Source organism: Pinus tabuliformis, chromosome 6 (genome assembly GCF_031772625.1).
Source record: "Pinus tabuliformis cultivar Carrire ecotype Pingquan chromosome 6, CPIR1, whole genome shotgun sequence".
Classification (NCBI taxonomy): Eukaryota; Viridiplantae; Streptophyta; class Pinopsida; order Pinales; family Pinaceae; genus Pinus; species Pinus tabuliformis.
The window spans coordinates 667,224,041-667,246,902 of NC_142292.1; positions in this window are offsets into that span (position 1 = coordinate 667,224,041).

Genomic DNA, 22,862 nt, shown 5'->3' on the forward strand with positions numbered 1-22,862 from the left:
AGACCTTCAGTGAGCAGAGAGATAGGTTGTGCACTTGTAGGATGAGCTCAGTTGAGAAAAGAAATTTAATACATCTCTATTCATTTGATTAATTCAAGCAAGCAATGGGGTTTTTAATAGATTTATTTCCCCAAATAAAAATACTTGTTACATGTGTGTTATTTTTTCTTGCATGTCTAGGATTTTTGTTCTAAATTGTGAATTAATGTTCAAAGAGCAGTAGAGTAGGTTTGTGTCTTGTGATTTTGATTAAAACTTCATCAGAAGTTGGAAATATACAACCTAATTTCTACATGGTATCAAAGTTGGATTCACATAAGAGCAAGAAATTCAAATTTGTTTCTCAAAGGTTCAAATTTGAAGATTAGTGTAGTAGGATTTCTTCAAAGCTAAGAAGATGTTCTTCAATGGACTAGGGATAGAGTATGCCTTGGAAGGCACCTCTAATTTTGTTTCGTGGAAGGATCACATGGAGGCAGTATTGTATGACAATGGATTGCTAGAATAAATCAAGTCAGATGTTGCAAAACAAGCATATGATGCCCAAAACCTTGCTCAGTGGAAGAAATATGTAGCCAAGGCGAGGAGAATAATCTTGGAGGGAGTACGGGATCATATTGTCTTGAATATCCATGGAAAAGAAACTTCGTTCATGATGTGGAAAGCACTAACATAATTTTTCGAGAATAGTAGTGACCAGAGGAAGTTGGCGCTCAAGGATAAAATTCAAAGTATCAAGATGCAAAGGAATAACACAATTCCAATGTATCTGAGAAAGTTTACACAATTTCATGATGAACTTGGCAGGGTTGGTGTTAATGTCCGTGAAGAATACTTGGTAATCCTAGCCCTTTTGGGTGTTCCCAAGAGTTTGGATAGCTATCAAGATTCGATGAATGGGAGGGAGAAACTACCGAATTAGGAGCGCTTATGGTATGATTTGCTACAAGAGGAAATTTATGCGAAATACTAGAGATGGGACTTCATCCAAGGGAAATGATGAAGAAAAAATTTCATCGGATGGAAAGGAAAAGAAGGGAAAAGGGAAGAAATCCAATTCCAAACCAAAATCCAATCAAGGGGGCAAGAAGAAAGATTTATCAAAACTTAAATTCTTCCATTGTCAAGAATTCAGGCATTATGCCATGAAGTGTCCGCACAAGAAGGCAAGCAAGGAGACCTAAGGAGGAGTATTAGGTGAAGCTTTGGCTTCACAATTTGAGCTTGAATTTACCCTCATTGCATGCATGACCAACACATTGATGGGGAGCGTGTGGTACTTGGACTTGTTGTGGCCACAACCACCACCCTATTAAAACATGCTCTGGCAGCAAATTTGAATGGGTCCCCTAGAAGTTTTCTCTTTCATTTCCTTGAATGATTACTCTATGAATGATCTGTTTCTATCCCAGGGGTTTCAACTTTGTGTCAAGTCAAATCTTCAATTCTTAATGGTAAGACCCCCTGAATAAATCTTTGTGGCATGATTCATTCTAGCCCTCTAGCCCTCCATTCATGTTCTGTCATCGGGACTTTTCTCAACCCTCATAAACATTCATGGTACTCTATGCCCACGCATATAACCAACCCCCACTCTTTACCATGGTCGTATGTGGACTCAACCCACGAAACCTTCTATCATGCCTCTATTTCTATTACAATACTTTTGTAACGGAAATACTTTGCAAACGTATGTAACTTACCTTTTCGATGCTCTCTCGACCTTTATACATTTCTCAATGCCTGCCTCTATCACTATCGTAATCTCTCCATTTCCGCGGTTATACTGCACTTTTCTCTTTCGCATCCGCTAAGTGAGGACCTTTTGGACTTCAAATGCAATTAACAGCAACACATATGATGTCGGGTCCGCTTCCCCAATCGCAAATCGCAATCAGCGTAACCCAAGGGCCATACATAAGGCATTCTATGATATGGAAGACCCGCCGCAATTATTAAACATAACACATGCATTTATTGGGTTTGCTTCCCCAATCGCAAATCGCAATCGGCGGGGTCCAAGGCTTGTATATAAAGCACACCGCGATCTACTGGACTCGCCGAGATCATTAGCCACAACACATATATATTTCAGGTCTGGAATCCTACCGCTAATCGCAATCTGTAGTCGGCGAAAGTGAAGCCCATGCGATATGCGAAGGGGCGATGAGCAGACTCAGCGATAATTATACTCCCGGGTGCATAATATTTGAAGTCCAGCCTTATGGTCGGCTGCGGATTTTCCCATGTATTCTTGTGTTTTTCGATAAAGTATTGAGGTCCGGGTTTTCAAAGGGAAGTCTTATATTGCAGACTCGCTGACATTATTAATCGCAACACATATATATTTTGGGTCCGGCCTGTCGCAAAGTGCAATCGGCAGAGCCCAAAGCTTAAACATAAGGTGCGATGCGATATGGCGGACCCGATGATAATCATACGTCTGGGTTTATGGTATTTGAAGTTCGGCCTTGTGGTCGGATGCAGGTTTTCCCCGTATATTCCCATGTATTTCACTAAAATGGTGTGGTCCAGGTTTTCAAAGGAAAATACTGTAAAATGAATGGTCTGCCCTTGAAGCATTGTTAAGACAATCCTTGAGTAAAAATGAATATTAGGGGCAACGAGAATACGTGTCACAACAGGCTCGGTGGTTTGACAATTATAGTTGCTATGTGTTACAAGATTAAATAGAAATTGTGGCTGAATGCAAGGTTTGTCTGTGATAATGTTGTCATGTTTCATAATCATAAAACTAATGTTAATTATCTCTGCAGGCAAGGAGTAAAAGATGCCTAAGAAGATCCGGAGAGTTCATGTATGCAGGTGCGTTCCATTTAAAGATCCGGCCTTAGGCATTCTCGGTCGGGTTTCCATGCGTTGCCTGTGTATTCCGAAAGTGAAATTGCCCTAGGTTTATTCATGAAGAGATGACACACAATCATCCTCTTCTAATCAACATCTATTCATTTCCCTAGGAAATGAAGCGCTCCAGCAGATATGCCTTCTATGTGTCAACGTTACACCGACTGTTCTATGTCAGGTATATTTTGATTTGTATATTGAAAAGAGAATGGAGGTGGAAAGTTAAGGGAAGACCGAGGGTCATTTCCTTTGGCATAAATATTACCTTCAAAGATGAGGGGAGGAATTTTTTTGGGAAAAACAACGTTTAATTTATTGTCAATAAAAAGAGTGTTTGGTCGAGAAAGAGCCTTTTTCAGATCTATTTTCCTTTCTTTTATGTGTTTAGAATCAGACTGTTGTCGCTGGGATAAATATAAATATGTTTTGTTTGGTGCATATTTATAATAGACTATTCGGAACTAGTCTTGGTCATTCAAATATGATTTGTTACCATGATTAATTCATGAAAGGTTGTTGATTTGGAACCTTGTTAAACATCAGTTGCAAGTGTTATTTGTATGGAAAGGAATGTGTATTCCTGTATAAGTAATCAAATTGCAATAAAAATTTAATACAACCTTGTTCATCTGTGAACCAGTAATTGATTCATTTGGACTTGGAATCTATATGTGATGTTTAATCTCTTTTGTTATGCTCCTGCAGGATAGATTAGAATAGCTAGGATTAGCATAAGTAGTTAAAATTAGTGTATATAGGATTTGATACTTATAGGTTAGTTGTTTCTCTTTGTTGATTTAATTGAAGTATTCCTTCAAGAAGCAATATTTTAACACATATAACAGTTTACGGGATCCTTTAAAACCCATCGAAACTAGCCATTCCAAATGAAAGTAGATCTAATTGGGGTCTGCAATCGGGTTATTTCCCCTTGTTGGCATAGTGAAAAATCGCCCTATCAACAGGACTCAGGTGCATCATTCCACATGACGGGCAATAGAGACTTTTTTAATGACCTAGAAGAAAAATATTTGTAGATTCACATCGAGATGGGGGACAACGAAAGGTATAGTGTGACTGGGATTAGTATAGTCACCTTTCAGAGGGAGTTGAGATTCCCCCTTAGGCTCAAGGATGTCATGTTTGTTTCGGGCCTAAAGAAAAATTTCATCTCTATTACAATTTTGGAAGACCGTGGTTATGATGTGATCTTCAACAAAGGAAAGGCATTCCTGAGACACATACCCACGGGACAGGTCAAGCAGATTGGGGTTCATGTGAAGAACCTGTACAAGCTAGATGTGGAGGATTGTGCTGCATTGAGCAAAAAGGCAGAGAAGGTGTAGAGTCGAGGTGTCAGTGAAATTTGGCATAGAATACTTTCCCATTTGCATCATGGCACTTTGAAGATCATGCAATAGATAACCACAAGCCTCCCCAAAGGAGCACTTGAGCAACAAGATGTATGCAAACGATGTACTTTGGGGAAGTACAAAAATCCACTTTCCATGATTGTGACATAAAAGCACATGAAGTATTGCAAAGGATCCACTCTGATGTCTGTGAACTTTTCTCAATAGCCCCCACTTCCAAGCACAAATATTTTGTCATTTTTATTGATGAATTCTCGTGGAAGTGTTGTACATTCTTCATGTGGAAGAAAGATGAGACATTCTCCAAGTTTGGAGAATTCAAGGCACTAGTTGAGAAAGAAATGAGAAAGAAAGTGAAGGCTCTCAAGAGAGATCATGGAGGTGAGTATTTTTCGAATGAATTTAAAAAAAATTGTGCAAAAGAAGGCATTCGGCGAAAGTTGACAACACCCCACGACACACAACATAATAGGGTGGTTGAGAGGAAGAATTGTAACATTGTGGGAGCAACGAGGGCAATGTTGCATGATCAAGTCTTACCTCTGTATTTGTGGGATGAGGCATTCAACCCAATAGTCTATTTGAAGAACCAGAGTCCCCATTCAATTTTGGGCATGATTACACCGAAGGAGGTTTTCTTGGGGAGAAATCTAGATTTGTCGCACTTTAGGATTTTGGAGCCTCTGTTTACTGTCATGTCTCCAAAGAATCAAGGAAGAGGCTAGAGATGAAAATAGAATTGGGGGTATTTGTGGGTTACAAAAAAACTCCCCAAAACTACCATGTGTACTTGTCATCCCTCAGAATGACAATTGTGCGAAGGGATGTAGAATTTGGTGAAGTCAAAGTGATGTGGTGCTCTCTTGAGAGGGAGCTTCATATCCCACTAGAAGAGGAGATTTTAGCTCCAAAGGAGGAGCCTCAGGAAGTTGTGGAGCAACCACAAATTGAGGAGAAGAGAGTGAAGACAACCACTCAAGCAGAACCATCCAGATAAGGAAATAAAAGGACCAGGGAAGCTGAGAGACTTGTGTAGAATGTGAGGGAGAATGTGGGTGCTCCCTCAAATCAACGCAGGAAGAGAAGGTCACCAGATCGATACACTAGCTACATGGCTCTAATGACTGAAATTGTAGAGACTGAGGCATCCTCTTTTGAGGAAGCAGTAGAGAAACCTTTATGGGTTGATGAAATGTTGGATGAATACAAATCCATTATAAATAACAGTGTTTGGGAAGTGGTCCCAAGACTAGCAGACAAATCAGTTGTGGGTTCGAGATGGATCTTTAAGGTAAAGCATGTAGTAGATGGAAGCATAGAAAATTACAAGGCCAAATTTGTGGCCAAGGGGTACTCTCAAGTTGAGGGGATTGACTATGAGGAGACCTTTGCTCCTATAGAAAGGTACCCATCCATTAGATCAATTCTTGCTCTGGCTGCATAGATGGGGTGGAAGATCCACCAGATGGATGTAAAAACAACATTCATCAATGGAATTATTGAGGAGGAGGTGTATATCGAGCAACCATAAGGATTCAAGAATTTTGATTGGGAGTCTCATATGTGCATACTCGAATGAGCATTGTACGGTCTCAAGCAAGCACCCAGTGATTGGTACACTAGGATCAATAACTATCTCATTGGTTTAGGCTTCCCCAATAGTGAAGTAGATGCAAACCTCTATCATATATTTGTAGAAGGTAAATTTTTGATTATTGTCTTATATGTTGATGACTTGATTTTAACTGGTGATGAGTAGTTGATCAGATCTTGTAGGGAGGACCTTGCAAGAGAGTTTGAAATGAAGGACATGTGTCTCATGCACTAGTTCCTCAGATTGTAAGTATGGCAAGGTGTTGGAGAACTGTTTGTCTCTCAGGGAAAGAATGTCAATGAGATACTTCATAGGTTCTGCAAGGACAGTTGCAAACCCATTTAGACACCTCTAGCAGCCAACTCGAGGAAGGAGGATGCTACTTCAGGTGAGGAAGTGGATGTTGCTGTTTACCAACAGTTGGTGGGTTTACTAATGTATCTTGTGAACACACAACCAGATGTGTGCTATGTAGTCAACCAACTGAGCAAAGATATGGTTAGGCCAAAAAAATTATTTTGGAGGGAAACTATGCATGTTCTATGGTACCTCATAGGCACTACTCAGTTTGGACTATGGTATAGACAGATAAAAGGAGTGAAGCTATGTGGCTTCACAAGTGCAAATAGGGCGGGGAGTTCATCAGGCCGAAAGAGTACATTAGGTGGAATTTTCAGTCTTGTGTTTGCAACGGTTTCTTGGTACAATAGGAAGAAAAGATATGTGGCACTCAGATCGGCAAAAGCAGAATACATGGTTGCCATTCAAGCTACATGTGAGGCAATTTGGATGAGAAAGATACTTGTTGGATTGTTTGGTCAGATGATGGATCCAATTATGATCTACTATGATAATCAAAGTTACAACAAGCTCTCTGAAAATCCTGTTTTTTACAATCGATCCAAGCATATAGATATATGGTATCACCATTTATGGGACTGTGTGCAGAGGCAAATAATGTTGTTGCAATACATTCTGATAAAGGAACAAGATGTTTGTGGAGTACTAAATAAGGTATGCTTTTGATGATTATTTCAGTATATTTTCATTAGAACTTGCAAACCTTTTGCGTCATGAACTCGGAAAATGATAAAGAATTATAATAAAACATGTGAGATTAATATGCAAGACTAAAACGCTGACAATTGTCATTTCCTTATGCAGGGAGGAGGGAAAACGCGAAGTTGTCGTTCCAAAGGAAAGGACAAGGACGGGTTAACCGTTGTCCCTTTGACGGGAGATGGAACGAAAACAAGGCAAAGCAAATCAAAGTGAATCAGCCCGAAAAAGGAGGTGGAGATATCAGCGCGGCCCAGGAGAGAAAAGAAATGACTGAGGACTAACGGTTCGGCGAATCCCTCAGGATCCTTGATCCTGAGGGATCGTTGTTTTATCTATTTTTTCACTTAGACATCTCCGCTGTCACCCTTATAAAAGGGGCGGCACTGTTAGCTCGGGAGAGAGTTGGACACGGTTATGCTTTTATGTAATTTCATTTAAGATCAAAACTTTGATCATCGAGTCTCGCTAAGAACTGGTTTATTGTAATTCTGCTTTATGCATTAATACAAACTTGGTTATTACTTCATCTCTGAGTCTAGATTAGCTTCAAGTGGTGTACCCCTGGAGGCTAAGGGCCCGACCCTGGAGGACACTTGCTCCTGTATTATTACGTTTGGTTTATGCGTGGTTTGCCTATCGACGTTATTTGGTAATCTGATGTGTTTTATAAGTTTACATCACATGCTATGTTATGTTTAATTCATTAAGGTTTCTACAGACAGAACTATTGTATTGACTCTGCATCATATTACTGTTCTTTTAAGAGTTGATCTAATATTGCTAGTCTTGACAGAATACTGTTACTATTCCATTACAGAGCTTTTGTGTTGTGCATCTGTTCATTAACGTTACGGAATTCATCTTGGGAGTTATGTTCTTTACGATTGTTGGATTTATGAACAATGTTGTTCTATTTTGAAACGCAGTCGTATTTCTTCTAACTGAGATTGATACTTGGATCAGATTACTATTTAAGTGTGCTGTGTGCGTATATGGCTTTCAAGCGCTGTTCCATAATTTATCAGTAATCAGTTCTGTTCCATTAGTGTGTGCTGTTCGATTCGCCCTTAAGAGTGAAAGGTTGTCGTTTGATTACAATTAATGCATTTGATCTGATAGATTAATATTGTTACTGCTTGTGAGACTTAGTTGCTGTTCTATTTCTTAGTCGTTGTCCTATTTCAGAATTGTTGTTCCATTTCGGATTTGCTGTTCCATTGCAGACTTGCTGTTCGATTTCTTAATTGTTGTTCCATTTCTTATCTGCCGTTCCATTTCCTGTCATTTGTTATTTTGGTGTGAAGAATGATCTAAGGCTGTAGTGAGCATTGACATTTACTGTCTGGCTCCCAGATCCATGATCTGTTCTCTGATTTCCTTTTCCATCAGTTTCCAAAGGGATGGGTTATTGCTACCGAACCCTTGACTGATAAGTTGCTTAGTCTTTTGAATGTGTGATTTAATCTTTTGAAGAAGTTAAGCTGTAGATAAGCATTTACTCTTGTATTTCTGAACACTGTACTACTAGCATTACTCTGGAAAATGATAGCCTCAGACTGAGACACTCTTTGAAATAACAAAACGTTCCCGGATTGACATATTAATGTGAGGTAATTAGAGGTGAAAGAGACCCTTTTTATAGCTCTACATTTTGGCGTCGTTGCCGGGGAAAGAGTGTAGCCATTTGTTCTTTTTTCAGAGTAGTGTACGAACCTGCTAAGGAAGAATTGGATTTTAAAAACGGAAGGTAAGAACCTACGTGTGGAGCATGTAAAAGCCCTGCTCCTCTGTCCGCTTTCCTACATATTTGCTGTTGTTTTGTTTGAATAGAACTTAGTAGTTAATTTGAGTGCATGACTAAGTAGAAAAAACCAGAAAAAAATACCAAACCTCTACCCAAGCCAGAAAAAGCTAAGGGGCCGGTGACCCTTGGCCGACCGACCTTCATAGATGAAATCTACAAGAGAGCAGAATCTCAACCCTCAGTAGGACCCAGGAAAGTCATTTCTCAACAGCCTACTAGTTCCCTTCAGGCCATAGGATCAGCATCTGTAGCCTTTGCTGAGGTGCATAGTCAAACTGAAGAGCAGGACTTTCAAGAAATTGAAAATTCTACTCCAGAACTATTACAGGAAGGGAATTTCAGCAATCTTTGTGAAGGAGAAGGAGAGACAGGGGAAACTGAGGAACCAAGGTCTCCTATTGGAACAACTCAGCCATTAAATAGCCCAGACAAGGGAAGTGTTGCAAAAATCATTGTTGAAGAAACTCAATCTCCTCAGACATCAGGCATTCTCATTATCCTAGATAGATGGAGTGCTATTAAAACTATTCCTGTCAAAGCCATTCCCTCTCAACCTAGGAATACCCTCCTAGATATCCCAGAAGGTTATTGGCATATATTCGACCCAATGGCTCAAAACCAGCCAAACACCCAAACCTCTACATTACAATACCCTATAGTGGATTCTGCAGCAAATGCGCCTATGAAAGCAATCCCTCTTCAACATATCCCTACATTCCACGGTCTTACATCAGAAGATCCGGATGCATTTTTATTTGAATTTGATGTGCTGTGCAGGGGATATGATTACACCACCGACCCCCAGAAACTGAAACTATTTCCCTCTACATTAAAAGGGGCTACTTTAAGATGGTTTATGGGATTAGGTGGCGGGGTTATAAATAACTGGGATCAAATGAAAGAATCTTTTCTAAAAAAATATCAGGATTATTGCAGGTCTAGAGAACTAAAGGACGAAATATTCCAGATGACAGCTAGACCGAATGAAACATTAGAGGAGTATGTGGAACGTTTCCAATATAATCTACAAATATCTCCTTATGCATCACTACCTTTACCTGATAATGTGTTAAAAAAAACATTAATAAGGGGCATGAAGAAACAATGGATTGAAACATTAAACATTATGGGAAAAGGGGATATTTATCAAGAAAATTTTGTTGACATTATTGATTTATGTATCAGGAGCTCGAGAGGCAGCACAAGAGTAAAATCGGCAGAACATGATCGGTTTGTAAGAGATAATAAAATTTCGACAGAAGGAGTAACACGTGTAGAAATTGAAAATTTATTGGAAAATTTTAAAACTGATATACTAGGGACATTGACTACACAACTTGATATTATGCAGGCCAAACAGAAGAAAATGGAGGCAGAACAGAATTTGGCGATCCTCTGTCCCCGATGCAGAAAAAAACATAGCCACAAGGAGTGTCCACTGGATACAGTCCAAACATGCGCCATCTGTACAAAAGATCACCTTACAGAGAGCTGTCCCTCACTTCCTGGATTGAAAGAGGTATATAAGGACGCGGAAGAAGAGCCAGAATCGGTGTATTTGCTCAACCAGCGCCGTCAGTGGCAGCCGAGACAATCTGGTATGTTTCCAGACCCAACTTCTTCTTTTCAGCCTCCGCAGTATAATGCTCAACAATATAATATGTGGCAAAGTCAATCCCCGTTTCCAAACTGGTCACCACAGTCGTTTCCTTCTTCAAACCCGTGGCTGAATCAGGCAAGCCAATCTGGTTGGCCGAATCTTCCTTATACCCCACCATATTGGCAAAGTAACTCATATCCACCACAATGGACTCCCCCTACCTCGCAAGTTCAGCCTGACAGACAAACTTTCAGAGACTGATGCATCAGCCAGTAGGAACCATTCTGCTCCCTCAACCTACACTGCCAGCCTTACAATAAAATCCCCAGTCTAATCTGAGACCGCAACTCCCAGCCCAACCCAATCCCAATCCAAATAACAGACCGGTTCAATCTGTCCAAATCATAGAAACACCAGAGATAGGAGCCGATCTGAGGGAGTGTAATGATCTTCAGTTAAGATCTGGGCGTATTATTGAAACTGAGGGAGATAAGACAGTTTAGATTGAAGACCAATTACCCAGAGAACATCTGTCACAACAAGAGGATGTGAATAAACAACAAACTCATAATCAAGCAACCACATCCTCTCTTCCGTTCCCAGAACGATTAGTCATACCTCGACCTATACAATATCCCGATTTTGACATTCTGGGTGAATTACAAAATTTTTACATAAAAATTCCATTCCTCCAAGCCATTCAAGACATCCCGATATACGCAAAAACTATCAAAGAATTGTGCATAAAGAAACCAAGGAGGAATATAACAAATAATCCAAGAGTCCAAGTAGTCGGCACTTTATCTGACTTGCTATCAGGGAAAGAAACACCCATTAAATATGAAGACCCAGGAAATCCAATTGTAACTGTCCAAATTTATGGTCAGACCCTGTCCAATGCCTTAGTTGATCTAGGAGCTGCAATTAATATCTTAACAACCACTACTTTCCAAAAGCTAGGCATTACATCTGTAGAACCCACCTCTACCTTGCTAGAATTGGCTGACCGATCTGTGGTTAGGCCGGAGGGTACTCTACATGATGTCATGGTCTCTGTTGATTCCTGGGAATATCCAACCGATTTTTTGATAATAAATCCCAAAACCCGACTTGATGGACATCCATTGATTTTAGGTAGACCTTGGCTTGCCACTGCCGATGCTTATATTGGCTGCCAGCAAAGAAATATGACCATAACCAAAGGACCAAATATCAAGAACTTAGTTCTATATCCTCCATCGCAGCCAAGTGTCACAATAATCAAAACTAATAAGCACCCTGTATCATACCTTACTGATAACATTAGATCTCCATTAACTATACAAGAGGCACTTGATTTCAAAGACCAAACAGAAGATGGTGCCATTAATAATTTCATTAGTCAAACTGAATCCAGATCCTGCACACAGTGTCACATGATAGAAGCAACATTTGATAATGAATTAGAAGAAGATCCCCTGAAAGATACACATGACCAAACAATACCTGTTACTTCTGTTGCAAATAGTAAAATTGTGGAAATTGAACAGGGAAAAACCTTAAATATTAATGCCAACCTCACACCTGAACAAGAAATGAAGCTCATCCATTTGTTAAGGAAATATAAAGAAGCATTTGCATGGGACTACCCTGATATGAAAGGAATTGACCCCCAATTATGTACACACCACATTTATATAGAAAAGGATGCGAGACCTGTTCGTCAACCTCAAAGGAGACTTAATCTTCATCTAAAAGATGTGGTAAAAGCTGTACTTCAAAAACGTCTAGATGTCAATTTTGTCTATCCTATCTCTGATAGTAAATGGGTCTCTTCGCTTGTGGTGGTACCAAAAAAGAATGGGAAATGGAGAATCTGTGTGGACTACAGGGAACTAAATAAAGCAACATAAAAAGACCACTTACCTCTCCCATTCATCGACCAGGTATTAGACACTTTAGTAGGAAATAAATTCTTTCCTTCCTGGATGGCTTCAGTGGATACAATCAGATTCAGATTGCCCTCGAAGACCAAGACAAAACTAGTTTTACTTGTCCTTGGGGAACATTTGCCTACCGAGTTCTACCTTTTGGCTTATGCAATGCTCCTGCCTCATTCCAAAGGGCTATCCTTAGCATTTTTGCAGATTTAATAAATGATGGACTTGAAGTATACATGGATGAATTTACACCATATGGAGATGATTTCGATCCAGCATTAGATACCCTAGAAAAAGTCCTACAATGCTGCATTGCTACTAGGCTTTGTTTAAGCCACGAAAAATGTTATATGATGATGACTGAAGGACTTATCCTAGGACACTATATTTCAGAAGCTGGCATTCAAGTAGACCCAGCCAAAATCCAAATACTTTTGGTTATTCCCACTCCTACCACTCAAACAGAGGTACGCAGTTTTCTTGGATTTTCTGGTTATTATAGGAGATTTATAGAACATTATTTGCACATTGCTGCACCTCTATATGCACTAACTGGTAACATTGATTTCCTTTGGACAGAAAAATGTGAATGTGCTTTCAAGGATCTAAAGAAGCTCGTATCCATAGCCCCAGTCCTTCGAGGACCAAATTGGGATTTTCCATTCCAGATATCATCTGATGCCTCAGATACAACCATTGGAGCGGTCCTTGGGCAGGAAGAGGATAAAAAACCATATGCAATTTATTACATTAGCAAAAATTTATCCCCTGCTGAATTAAACTACACTGTTATTGAAAAAGAGTTTCTAGTTGTAATACATGTTATCAATAAGTTTAGACATTATATTACTGGATATCCTGTTATCTTGTACACAGATCATTCTACCATAAAATATTTAGCAAACAAACCTATCACAAATGGCAGAATAACTAGATGGCTGATTTTATTGCAGGAATTTGATATTACAATCAAGGATCGACCATGCAAAGAAAATCCTGTAGCCGATTTTCTCTCAAGAATGCCAAAGCCAATCGATGCAGCAGCAGTTGAAGACCAATTTCCCAACGAGCATTTGTTTGTCGTGGCTGTTCAAACACCCTGGTATGCTGATGTTGCCAATTGCCTAGCAGTAGGTAAATTACCAAAGAATCTAACCCCTAATGAGCAGAAACAGATTGTTCAGCGGAGTGCTCGATTTTCGTGGATTGGGGGCTATTTGTTTCACACAGGGGCAGACATGCACATCAGGAGATGCGTTCAAGAAGATGAAATCTTTGACATTTTAAAAGCCTACCATGACAGACCATATGGTGGACATTCCGCCTATCGCAGAACTGGACATAAAGTGCTGCAGACAGGGTATTATTGGCCCACGATTTTCAAAGATGCAAAGAAATTTGTCAAAGCCTGTGACAATTGTCAGCGAGCAGGACACCCTGGTCAGTCTGATGAGATGCCTCTGAAACCATAGCTAGTCATCGAACCATTCGAGTGATGGGCTCTTGAATTCGTTGGACCAACTAACCCATCATCAAACCAGAAAACATATATTTTGGTGGCAACAGAATATGTCACCAAGTGGGTTGAAGCAGAGGCATTGCCTAGAGCTACAGAGGACTCTATCATACAGTTCCTGTTCCATCTATTTGTACGTTATGGCCTTCCAAGAGAAATAATTACAGACGGTAGACCATAGTTTGTTGGGAACAGAATAGCTGCAACACTCAACAACTATCATGTCCAACATAAAATCACTACTCCATACCACCCACAGGCAAATGGACAGGTAGAAAGTAGCAATAAAATAATAGAAGCAATCTTAACAAAAACCATTGCGTCACATAGACGTGATTGGGCTGCCAGACTACCTGAAGCACTGTGGGCTTACAGAACAACATGGAGAAGCACCACTGGTTACTCACCTTATCAATTAGTGTTTGAAAAACAACCCACTTTCCCCATAGAATTCGAAATCCAAACATTACGAACAGCACAGGAAGTTGGCTTAGATCTAACCGAGGCACAGATTAATCGATTGCAGAAGATCAATGAGCTGGACGAAATTAGGCTCTCTGCACTTCAAAACACTGCCCTGATCCAATAGCAGCGAGCTAAATGGCATGATGCTCTCATTAAAAATAAAGTCTTCCACGAGGGAGACTGGGCTCTGTTGTACGACTCCAGGTTTCAGGATTTCCCCGGGAAACTCCAGACTCATTGGTTGGGACCATACGAAATCCAGAAGGTACATGACAATGGGACCCTTACTCTAATCACTATTGACGGTTCTGGATATGCCTTCAAGGCAAATGGCCACCGAGTTCGTCTCTATCGCAAACCACTCACTCGGGAGTCCTTCTGCCAGCAGTTACGCCGAGACGCTGATATGGAGATTTTGGGGGAGGAAGAGAAGTCTTCCTCACCTGTAATTCATTAAGGAATTCATTTCTTTTTACAGTTTGTACATAAGTTCTTTTCTTGAATCATCTTTGTACATATTTTTTATGTTATTATTGTTGCTGTTCCTTTCTTTTTTTCAAAAGAACAACATTTTCTTCTGGCTTTTCCTTTTTCAAAAGAGCAACCCCTTTTTGGATCAGTCGTTGTCTTGTTGCAATTTGGTTCTTTTCCTTTCATTTTGTGTGTTTTGCTTTTCCTTTTACAAAGGAACAACATTTTTTATTTATGTCGTTCCTTTTCCAAAGGAATGGCATTTGTGTGTTTTTACTGTTCCTTTTCCAGAGGAATGGAATTTGTGTGTTTTTTGCTGTTCCTTTTCCAAAGGAACAACATTCTTGATTGTTGCTGTTCCTTTTCCAAAGGAATGGCATTTCCCTGTTTTGCTGTTCATTTTCTAAAGAAACAGCATTTCGATTTTTGTTGTTCCTTTTTCAAAGGAACGACATATCTGCGTGTTTTGCTGTTCCTTTTACAAAGGAACAACATTTCCGATTTCCGTTGTTCCTTTTCCAAAGGAACGACATTTTTGCATGTTTTTGCTGTTCCTTTTCCAAAGGAACAACATTTTTTATTTCTGTTGTTCCTTTTCCAAAGGAACGACATTTTTTGCGTCTTTTGTTGTTCCTTTTCCAAAGGAACAACATTTTTGGTTTCTGCTGTTCCTTTTCCTAAGGAATGACATTTCTGTGTGATTGCTGTTCCTTTCCCAAAGGAACAACATTTTTGATTTCTGCTGTTCCTTTTTCAAAGGAACGACATTGGAATGTTCTGTTGTTCCTTTTCCAAAGGAACGGCATCTGTGTGTTCTGCTGTTCCTTTTTTCAAAGGAACAACGTTTTCCATCTTTGTTGTTCCTTTTTCAAAGGAACGGCATTTGTATTTTCTGCTATTTGTGGTCTTTTGTTGTTCCTTTTTCCAAAAGGAACACCACTTGCATGCTTTTTCTCTCCCTGTGAAACAACTTATTCCTTTTGTTGTTCTAAATTAAGGATGCTTATTGCTCCTGTTCTTTCAAGTCTTTTAGAATACAGCTATGCACTTATGCAATGGATACAAAATCACAACATACTGAAATCAGCCAATCATAAATCGCTATTTTTATAAGGCTCTGCATTGGTAAGAGGTCAGAAGGAAGGACACACTTATTTATCATCTTTTGTTGTCATTGTTCTACTAATTCTGCTATGATTGGTCATCTTTATCATGATGACCCCTTTTTAATCCTCTTTGATTATTATTTAGGAATAAGAGCAAAGGGTTTATATCTTCCTATTGAGATGTTAAGACTTCTTCCACCATTCCTACTCTTAAGGAGTGTTGAACCACCCCTTGTGTATAAATAAGGGAAAGTACTTTATGAAAAAGAAAGAAAAAAAAAGAAAGTAAACATGACTTATAAGTTGTCAAATGCAGGATAGGGGGTCTCATCAAGAGCCAGCCTACCATGATCATGAGGACGAAATCGAAGTGGCATTCCCACTATGGCCACCACACCAGGGATATGGTCCAAAAGGTATATCAAATAAACAACCCTTGGAACTGGAGGTCTCATCACAAGCTGGCCTACCCACTTTTTGCTCCTTCCTCGTGAATGGCATTATGGTGAACTGGTCACCAAGCCAGCATAATGACCTACATTTTGACATCACACAACATTCCCTAAGCATACACAAAGGATCATGGTTCCATGGGTGAAATAAACAACTCTGCCAAGGTTATGGACACCTGTCGGCAGTAGAGCACTGTTAATGGTATTGAAGTCACATTATTTACACCAATAGGTAAGTTACTAACACCCTTCTGTTTCTTATACCTTAGTAATTAATCATATATCATTTCCCGAATTATATAACGCATGCAAATTTATTATCACCAATCATGGCAGAGTAATTGACAATCACCGCATGAGATTTGGAATGTACGGTAGATGTTCTATCCTCCCAGCCTCGCATCATATCACAACAGCCTCTTACATAATAAGCGATCTAACTCTACACCTCGATTTCGGTAATTCGTTGTTTTTGTAAACATGGCATATTGCCATATGCTCTTCCTTTATGACTCTGTTTCAGAGTGGGCGCTGCTCCTTTATTTGACGGCTGGGACAGCCTATCACATTGCGGGGGGGGGGGGGGGGGGAGGTTAACCTCATTATTCCCTGGATTACGTGTCAGCTCACTATTCGGGAAAGTTGTGTACTAGGGTATGGCATGGCTCAACGACATACTATTTTTATTTTTTTCTGCATGAATTGCTGTTCATAAGCCATTTCTATTGTATACTCTGTTTTTGAACAAGTCTTGCGTCTATTAGCCTCTCTGTGTTTCAACAGCACGAACAGCTGCCGTTCCATTGAGAGTTTATAGTGAAACCATGGGAGGAAGATCGATTCGGAGGGAACCGCAGGTGTTGACAGTCTCCGCTGCTGCCCGGGAAATCCTGGCAAGAGCAGGGTGGCTAACTTATCTCAACCGCTTGCAGGAGTCTAACAAGACGGTGGCAATTGAATTCTTGCAGAATTTGCAAGAGGATTACTCCACAGTGAGGGGGAGACACATAGCAGTCACCGATGACATAATCGCAGAAGTCTCGGGACTACCAGCCACCGGACCTGTATGGACGTTAAAAAAGGAGAGATTGCAGAAGATTATAGAAATCTTCCGGGACGAAGGCCAAAGCCTGGAAATTAGAGGAAAGGGAGTTCTGCCAGCAACGCTAGGAGAGCCCTGGGCAAAATTGGCAAGGACCATTCAAAGCTACATCACCTGTGAAGGCAGAAAAGACGTGGTAAGACCACGACATCTTAAACTCTTAGCTGTACTAAAGCAAAAATGCTTTGTAAATTTACCTGCATTTTTGAATTCGTTACTTCATGACGTCGCACGGAGCATAAAAAAGGCACAACATGTAGAGTCAGTTGTTAGTCATCATGGGTTGATTTAGTTAATTGTCAGCCATAGCCTCACCAAGCAGCAGAGCAGCTGGGAAGAGTTAATTGCCATGATAAATGGGGGATTGACCGCACCATCCCAAAACGTAAACATGCCACCAGTACACCAGAGCGTCCAGAAAAACAGAAGGAATTGGCAAAGCGTAAACATACCACCGGTACACCCGAATGGCCAGAAAACTGCAGGAAATCGATCTGACTAGCACGGATACGAGGGAGGCTGGAGAAGCCCCAGGAAAACACCAGCCGGCCGGTAGAAATTGAAGATGAGCAACCCTCACGGCCAGAAGGGGAGGCCGAGCAATCTGAAGAAGAAGAAAAAGAAGAAGGGGCCAAGCAATCTTAAGAAGAAGAAGAAGAAGAAGAGGCTGAGCAATCTAAAGAAGAAGAAGAAAATGAAGAAGGAGCTGAGCAATCTGAAGAAGAAGCCGAGCAATCCGAGTAGGAGGAGGAAATGGAACAGTAGGAAGGTAGCCCATTGCAGGACCCAGTGGGAGAAGATGAATTGGCCGAAGTCTTGGCCAATATGGGCGAATATGGCCAACCTTCCAGTCCATCAGACCTCCATGCCGAAAAGAAACCCCAGGAGGAAAATGCACCTGAATAATCACATGCAAAGGAGGCAGAAGAAGAGAATTTGCCTATTTATGATGAAGAGATGATAGAAGATACTGAACAGGAACAATCCGTTCCTAACCAGAAGACATTGGAAGAAATTTCGGAGGAAGCAGGGGCAAAAAGAGAAGTTTCCCAAGAAATGACAGAACCAGTTAGGGTTCCTGCCCCAGAACAGCTAGAGCAGAACAGTGAAGAAACACCCCAGAAGGAAAATCCGGGAACTAGTCACAGTCCAGGCCGCAGTGAACAGCCTGTTGTTCCTTCTAAGGAAATTTTGGAAATTAAAGAATTGTGAAAGGAACAGCAGAGATTATTGAATATAATAGTCCAGCTCCACCAGCAGATTAAGATCTTGAAAGCAAGGCAAAGGGTAAAAAGGACTTCAGGAAGGAAAAAGGTGACCACTCCAGCAAAACCCCACAAGGCAAAGGGGCGGAGGACCAGAATTCATCCTGCTGTTCAAAACCCTGTCGAGAACCAGGCTGTTGTTCCAAATGATGCTGAGAAACAGACTACTGTTCCAATTGAAAAGGAACAACAACAGACTGATATTCACGTGAAAATAGAAATGGATGAGATGATGACCTGTGATAAGGAAATTCAGACAGAGGCACCACTTTCAGGAGTGATAAGGGTTATGAACTCAAAGAAACGCAATAGGAAAGTTCAGGTAAAACTCCCAGCCTCCACTGCTGCATGGAGAAGAGATCCATAAATAGTAACCCTACGAAAGGGGTTGAAGCAAGCTCAGCAAGAAGCAGAAAAGCTTAGAGAGCAAATGGTCCCTCGTGAAAGTATGAAGAGCTACAACAACAGCTTAGGAACGTCAATCAATCTGAAATCCAGGCTTTTGAAGGTTGGCAAAGGGAACAAGAGAAAGCCGCAAAGGTAACTCGTAGGCTAGATATCGTTATCAAGCAGATGGATACCTTGTGTTCTTTATACAATGACGTCTTAGCATGTAGAACCCCTGCCAAGAATTATGCCATGTTTCTACTGGAACGGTATTTGCAATTAAAAATAAAGGTTGTTAAAGCAGGTGCTCCCATACAAATTAACACTGTCAATGATTTTATAGACTGCTGTAAGCACTACGGGGTAAAAGTCTAGAGACTACTGTGTGAGTTCTATTTACATAACCTTGTATTAGACCAGGAGACCGAGCTAAACCCTGGCCCTTTTGTTGGAGACATCCAATTGCAGGCGTTCATCTCATTTGGGGTTAATCAAATTAAATGGCTTAAAGCCTATAATACTTTCCAGAGGCAAGAAAACGGCTTAGATTTGTGGGTAAGGGCTGAGCCTAGGAACCCAGTACAGTTGTGGAAAGCACATAGAAAGCTCATGAAGACTCCGGGTGTAATTGAAACATTAGGACCCATGCATGAGGCACTCATTCGACAGGGATTAGAATAATTTCTTTCTATCAAAGACCTTGCCATTGATGCAGCTAAATTTTGGTATCAAATCTCTAATCCGAATATCCAGCTCATGAAACCGTTTAAGTATGAGAATTTTAAATTAGCTACCAACAACTCTCACCTCTATGGCGAAATCGTTTTGAGGGCAGGGCCATCCTGGTTAGGATATAGGTTCCGGAGTCCAATTATTTGGCACCCTGCACCCGAATACCAAGCCCTGTATGAGATGCCCGAGGGTCAGACAGGCCATTTCTTTGACTACCTAGTTACTCATCATGGCTGTAGGCCTCCACATGAGATTCCATCTCCAGCCTATTCTCTCACTGCCTTGCATGTCAACTACAATGTTTTCATGAGGGCATGAAACAGGGTAAGCAGGGGGGTGTGTGGAGTACTAAAGAAGGTATGCTTTTGATGATTATTTTAGTATATTTTCATTAGAACTTGCAAACCTTTTGCATCATGAACTCGGAAAATGATAAAGAATTATAATAAAACATTGAGACTAATATGCAAGACTAAAATGCTGACAATTGTCATTTCCTTATGCAGGGAGGAGGGAAAACAAGAAGTTGTCGTTCCAAAGGAAAGGACAAGGACGGGTTAACCGCTGTCCCTTTGACGGGAGACCGAATGCAAACAAGGCAAAGCAAATCAAAGCGAATCAACACGGAAAAGGAGGTGGAGATATCATCTCGGTGCAGGAGAGAAAAGAAATGACTGAGGACTAACGGTTCGGCGAATCCCTCAGGATCCTTGATCCTGAGGGATCGCTGTTTTATCTATTTTTGCACTTAGACATCTCCATCGTCACCCTTATAAAAGGGGCAGCACTGTTAGCTCGGGAGAGAGTTGGACACGGTTATGCTTTTATGTAATTTCTTTTAAGATCAAAACTTTGATCATTGAGTCTCACTAAGAACTGGTTTATTGTAATTCTGCTTTATGCATTAATACAAACTTGGTTATTACTTCATCTCTGAGTCTGGATTAACTTCAAGCGGTGTACCCCTGGAGGCTAAGGGCCTGGCCCTGGAGGACACTTGCTCCTGTATTATTATGTTTGGTTTATGCGTGGTTTGCCTATCGACGTTATTTGGTAATCTGAGGTGTTTTATAAGTTTACATCACATGCTCTGTTATGTTTAATTCATTAAGGTTTCTACAGACAGAACTATTGTATTGACTCTGCATCATATTATTGTTCTTTTAAGAGTTGATCTAATATTGCTAGTCTTGACAGAATATTGTTACTATTCCATTACAAAGCTTTTGTGTTGTGCATCTGTTCATTAACGTTACAGAATTCATCTTGGGAGTTATGTTCTTTACGATTGTTGGATTTATGAACAATGTTGTTCTATTTTGAAACGCAGTCGTATTTCTTCTAACTGAGATTGATACTTGGATCAGATTACTATTTAAGTGTGCTGTGTGCGTATATGGCTTTCAAGCGCTATTCCATAATTTATCAGTAATCAGTGCTGTTCCATTGGTGTGTGTTATTCGATTCGCCCTTAAGAGTGAAAGATTTCCGTTTGATTACGATTAATGCATTTGATCTGATAGATTAAGATTGTCACTGCTTTTGAGACTAAGTTGCTATTCTATTTCTTAGCCGCTGTCCTATTTCAGAATTGTTGTTCCATTTCGGATTTGCTGTTCCATTGCAGACTTGTTGTTCGATTTCTTAATTGTTGTTCCATTTCTTATCTGCCGTTCCATTTCCTGTCATTTGTTATTTTGGTGTGAAGAACGATCTAAGGCTGTAGTGAGCATTGACATTTACTGTCTGGCTCCCAGATCCACGATCTGTTCTCTGATTTCCTTTTCCATCAGTTTCCAAAGGGATGGGTTATTGCTACCGAACCCTTGACTGATAAGTTGCTTAGTCTTTTGAATGTGTGATTTAATCTTTTGAAGAAGTTAAGCTGTAGACAAGCATTTACTCTTGTATTTCTGAACACTGTACTACTAGCATTACTCTGGCAAATGATAGCCTCAGACTGAGACACTCTTTGAAATAACAAAATGTTCCCGGATTGACATATTAATGTGAGGTAATTAGAGGTGAAAGAGACCCTTTTTATAGCTCTACAATGTTGACATTTTGACAAAGGCCCTTTCAAGAGGGAAGTTCGAGTTCCATAGGTGTAGGATAGGGATGGTTTATAATCCCTCTCTTACTGAGAGGGAGTGTTGAAAAATGTAGCAAGAAATTCTCAATTTGATTTTCTTTGATTAAATTGAGAAAAATTGAATTTCCACATCAACAGACAACTTGTATGATGTTAACTTGTGTGACATGGCTTATGTCACCCAATTTATTCAATAAATTTGAGTTGGAGGAGTTAGACTTTAGTGTTTCATGTGTGATTGCTAATTTTTAGCAATCAAGTTCAATTATCTGAAGTTGTTTTCAGTTAAACTAGTTTCAACTTTTGTAGGTACTATTGCAAGGTCAGTTAAGCAGTGGGACTTTAGTCAAACCCAGTGATCATCTAGTTAACTGATAAATCGACCCAAAATAGCTAGTGCATGCATGGAATTCGAGTTACCCAGTTGAGGTGGAGATTCTAAGGAAGTGTAACATCAGTTGTAGACTAGTCTTGAGTGTACATGTGTTGTATGTAATCAAATGATAAAAATAAGTAATTGCGCAATTCAATTAGAGGAATTTCCTAAATAATAGGGGCTAATTCTACAAGGAACAACACAAGGAAATAAGAGCTTAAGCCGAGGAAAATTTTGACTAAGTCTGGGTCAGAGACCTTCAGTGAGCAGAGAGATATGTTGTGCACTTGCAGGGTGATCTTAGTTGAGCAAAGAAATTATAATATATCTCTATTCATTTGATTAATGCAAGTAGGCATTGGGGTTTTTAGAAGATTTCTTTCCCCAAATAAAACTACTTGTTTCATGTGTGTTATTTCTGCTTGCATGTTTGAGATTCCTGTTCTAAATTGTGAATGAATGTTTGTAGAGAAATAGAGTAGGTTTGCATCTTGTGATTTTGATTAAAACTTCATGAGAAGTTGCAAATATAAAACCTAATTTCTATAGGGAAGAAGTTGTTACCAATAGGAAAATAATTGGTCTTGGAAATGACAAGGATGTGTCCTTTCATATTCCAAACTATTCTAAGCCCATCTAGTTTCATAGTGCTTGGTTTCTTCAAGATGATTCATCTTCACT